This window comes from Copadichromis virginalis, linkage group LG16 (genome assembly GCF_057382275.1).
Source record: "Copadichromis virginalis isolate Kocher_CV1m ecotype Utaka linkage group LG16, C_Virginalis_male_GT1.1, whole genome shotgun sequence".
Classification (NCBI taxonomy): domain Eukaryota; kingdom Metazoa; phylum Chordata; class Actinopteri; order Cichliformes; family Cichlidae; genus Copadichromis; species Copadichromis virginalis.
Genome location: NC_140633.1, coordinates 33,937,953 through 33,942,828, shown reverse-complemented (window position 1 = coordinate 33,942,828; position 4,876 = coordinate 33,937,953). Strand labels below are relative to the sequence as shown.

At 37.2% G+C, this 4,876-nt stretch overlaps 1 long non-coding RNA gene across 2 annotated transcripts; it reads left to right on the top strand.

The window, feature by feature from the left end:
• The first annotated feature begins 486 nt into the window (after positions 1–486).
• LOC146691173 (uncharacterized) lies at positions 487–4,414 on the top strand. 2 transcript variants are annotated; one of them, XR_014915554.1, is made up of 7 exons: positions 487–704; positions 2,202–2,333; positions 2,451–2,550; positions 2,669–2,728; positions 2,818–2,909; positions 3,076–3,233; positions 3,893–4,414. It is a non-coding gene; the product is annotated as an uncharacterized LOC146691173 (long non-coding RNA). The 2 variants fall into 2 exon arrangements; XR_014915553.1 differs by having other exon boundaries at positions 487–709.
• The last annotated feature ends 462 nt before the right edge of the window (positions 4,415–4,876 follow it).

The window sequence follows — 4,876 nt, the reverse complement described above, 5'->3', positions numbered from 1 at the left end:
TCAGCAGTGAAAGACAATAAAACTGATAGTATTTTTTTATTTTAAAATTCAGATACTGATATACAGATTAAAAGTTAGGCCTGCAGTATATCATTGTTAACCTTCTGATAAAAAAATCAACAGCAAAAGAAGATGTTAAAAATAAAGTTTATGGTTGTGAATAAAATTGATTTCAATAATCTTTTTTAATTATTATTTTAAAACAACTTTATGTTGTTGTGTTTCACGCCATATTATCAGACCACCTTAAGTGGGTCGGCCTTAAATTTTGAATTTGTGTGATCGCTGTTGATTGGTAGCTAAACTGCTGGTAAACTGTGTACAGACGTTTTACGTTCGAATTGCAGAGAAAAAAAATCTGGTAGCAACATTGTGCAGTATGAGCGAACCATTTCACCAAAAAAAGGGGAAGCAAGGCAAGACGTGGCTGCAGCGGTCTGCAGACGTGACTTCTGATCAAATTCGAACCTCCTAAAGAGACAAAGAGCGACGTTACATTGCGGGATGACGTCACCTGAAAATGACCAATAGCGCGGCGCGCTGCTGAGCTGTGTGCCAACCGCTCTTTTTTTCATGCAGGAGACTCAAGTTGGCTTCGCTAACGGACACAGTTTTGAACTCGTATATTAGCGCCATTTATTGCTGCTTGGACCACAGCATCTTCGGAATTTGTAGACATCCTGGCAGCTTACAATTAGTTCGAGGTGAGGTGAGTACATGCAACTTCAAGTTATCTCTGTTATAAAAATCCACCAGCCCAGCGTTTATAGATAATTTTAGCAGTTCGTTTTTTATGAGTGAGGTTGTGAATTTAGTTAGCATTTGTGAGTTGAGTTAGCATTACTGTTGCGAGGGAAGCATTGCTCTGGATTAGTTTCTGTATATGGCGTGCTTAATTCGCTAGGGAGGAATTACCAAAGTACATGGAGTTATGTTAACGTGTAATTTCTGTGGTAAGGTAGTTCAGTCATCAAGGGGCTACGTGCTTCATTGTAAACTGCATCGGAATGAGCCACGTTGTTTCTTTCGGTGTATTGAAGCAGGCTGCAAGCAGACATACACCAGGTATGGCGCGTTTAAGGCTCATTTTTACCGAAGACACTGCCCCCACCCATGTCACTGGTGTGGTGGTGGTTTCTTCGTTTACATGTGCAATGGCGATGTGTGAACGTCAGTGTCAGAACTCTAAAGAGTTAATAGCTCATCTGAAGAGCCATATTGTGGAAGGACACGTGGTCACTTGTCCAGTAAGAGGATGCACAAATACCTTTAGAGTTAAATCATCTTTTACTGCTCACATGTCACGTAAACACAGAGTTTTCAGACAGCAGCATTGGTGATTTATATAGAGAGTCTGCATGTCAATCATCATCTGTTCCAACCACATCAGATGACTTTGTACCCTTGATTTCCGAGCCTGCTGCACAGTCTATTACACATGAAGATAACATGGAAATGCCCCCTGAATTCTGTGATCTTTTTCTGAGAAACGTTTCACTATTCTACTTAAAATTGCAGGGTCAGTTTCTACTGCCTGCTTCAACCATACAGAACATTGTAGAGGAAATGCAGAACATGCATGAGTTGGGACAGACATACAGTTTGGGTAAACTTGCATCACTGTTAAAAGATGACACATCATTATCAGAGGAGGACATCAACAAAGTCTGTGAGTCTGTCAAAAGCTATGATCTTTTTTCTGCATGTCATACCGGGCCATTGAGGACAGTGCACTCCAGAGCTCAGATCTTTAAAAAAGCCTTCAACTATGCGGAACCAAAGAAAATATTTTTAGGGAGAGATGAAAACAGAAAAGATAGGTTTGCCTATTATGTGCCTTTAAGAGAGACTTTGAGATGTCTGCTAGAGTCTGATCTGTGGCAGAAATCAGAAGAGCCCTCTACTGAGCCTCCTGCTGATGTTCTGTGTGACATAAGTGATAGTAAGCTGTTTTAAATAAAATGATTTTTTTGGTCAAAACCCATTGACTTAATTGATTTCTATCCATTAACATCTTACATGAAGTATGGGTACCAAATGGTTCCACTGAAACACAGTGTGCTGTCACAATAATGGTGCTGTTAGTTTGGTACTTACGAAACACTGTATAAAAGTGTAGTATCAAGCAAGATCAGCTTCATATTTTAAGACCAAAGGTACCACTTGGTGTAAATTGACCTTTATTCACATTCTTTTATCAGACATCTTGGAAATGGGGGGCAGCATAAGGAGTTCCATTACTAAGGTGCTGCCGGACCTGTCTGCCTCAATCCTTGAAATTGTACTGGAGGCACTACAATCATTAGGAGTGGAGACATCTGAGAAACAAACCAGTAAGTATTATGATTTCATTGCACAATAGCCATGAAGGACTTTCTGTTTTTTCTATTATGCTTTGGCCAAGGTCCAAAAAGTACAATTAATCTATTGTTTGTGATATTGTTTTACAGCACCAAATATGGAAATTTCAAGCCAGGCCAGCATATCGTCTCCATCTGTTTTAAGGTTTAAGGGTGGTGGCACAGCTAAGACCCAAGAGTCTCTTTCAAGGTTAGTAAAGTAAACAGATTCAAGAAGATATTTTACACATTTCTTTGTCGTCTGTCTCTAAATCTTATTTTGTCTTTATTATGATTAAAAAGGTTTGTTTTGTTCCTGCCCTTTTCAGACACTGAATTTGAGCAGAAACCATAAGGATACTCAAAGGACCTGTGACTCTCAGGAAATGGTGAGATTTCAGGTCATAATCTTTTTTTTTCCATTAAATTAATTTTCCTTTTTCCCTTTACAATATTGCTGTTTTGTTTTTGTAAACAGCATCAAATGAGAGAGACAGATGAAACAGTTTCAAGACAATGGCAGGAAAAAAAATGCTGAAGATTGAAACAAACCTTGGCTGGAAATATTTGGTATGTGTTTTACCGTAAATCAAATTGTTGAAAAACATTCAGCTACACTGTAACACAGGGAAACTTGATTTGCACTTATTTTGTTACTTTAATTTCTTGTCTCATTATTTTTGTCAGTTATTATTGTTTATGGTGTATGCCCTTCTTGTTTTCCTTCTGAATGCAGAAGGTATCTAGCCAGTCCACAATGAAAGCTTCGTTGCACCCAATGAGTCTTCTGGCAGAAATGATGGCGGCTGTATTCTTTGGTTTCCCTAAACATCACACCCTGCCTGTTTATACGAGGCTCTTCAATTAAGTCTGCACCCAAAGATTCAATAAGAGGTAAGCAGTGGTATTATTCAAGTTTTGCTAAAGAAAGATGGACAGGAGACACTAATCTTAATCAGCCGAGCTCAGGTTCATGTCCAGGTGAGCAGTTTCATACGCTATAAAATGTAGATTGAATGATAGGTCTCATCACCATGCATTCAGCCATTAACTTCAAGTTCTATGATAAATCAATACGAAACTTAAATACGTTTTCCAACAAATTATGATTGTGATTAGGGCTGCGTTGTCTATGTATAACTTTTACATAAGTAGATTTAAAGTATAACTATTGCCAAAACGCAACCTGGGCTGTTTTTTTTTTTTTGTTTTTTTTACTGTATCGATTTTGATGTGCTCAAATTTATGCCCCGGCCCCCTAGTATTCCCATTCACTGGCTATTGACCACAAAACAAAATCACGGTCAATCTCAAAAATGGCTTGTTTGTCGTAATTATGCTTTTAGATATATGTTTGTCTTGTTTACAGTAAAAAAAAAAAACTGAAAAAAACAGCCCAGGTTTCATTTTGACAATAGCTATCCTTTAAGAACTGTATATTTTACACTTAAGAAATCATTTATCATTAGATCTGGTTTTGGCAGCACGTTTTGTTCATTTCTGTGCATTTTGCTCAAGCACTGATCAAACTTTGTCCATTTTTTTTGCTGCAGAGGGGATCCTGCCAGTCCAAAGTGAACTCCTGATGGACATTGAAGTACTCCTGCAGAGCTTGTATCTTCAACACCATGCGCATTAGAAACTCCACCGAGTCCTTTCCTTCACCAAGGCAGGACCCAGTGACTCATTACTGTTGATAGGTCAGGGGCAGGTAATATTTTGTTTCATGTTTATTCATTCCTCCATGGATTACCAGCCATATATATGGACACATGCTGTATTCTCAAGATCTATGCTGTTTTGTAGGAATAGAGAAAATAATATGTTTAGTCTGTTTTCAAATGGTATGTCAAATTTTCTCATTGTTTATCAGTAATATTCTCTACCTTGGTTGTATATGAGCATCTTTAGATTTTTCTATATTTAGCGGTTGCAAATGTAAAATGTACGGTAAACCATTTATGTTCCTCATATTGTACTGTATTTTTAGCGGTAAAATACCGGCAGCTGTGGTTGCCAGGAATTTACCGTAAAATGTATCTGGTCAAAATAAAATGCTGTAATTTGTTATACAATTTCACTGTGTTTTTTACTGTCAAAGGTTTTAATAAGGTTTAACATATTTCTGTTATTTTTACAGTTATTTACAATAATAGGGTCTATCCTATTACTGTTAAATTAACAACAAATTACTGTAAATATTATTATATTATTACTTTTTTTTTACTGCAAATATCCGTAAAAAGCTATGGAAAGTTGCATTTTTTACATTAAATTGCTGTATAATTGACAAATATATTTGGTTTTTCCTATCATGATTTTGGTAAAATAATACGTTGTCTACCTTAAAAATTAGGGTTACAAAACCAGTATACCGTATTGTCTTTTACAGATTCCACATTTTTTACACGGTATATTCCTGGCAACCACAGCTGCCGGTATTGTACCGTAAATTTGACAGATTTTTTTTTACAGTGTGGGCTCCCCGGTAGCGATGATGGCCCGAGCTATTGATGACAATCCAACAGAGTGCATCA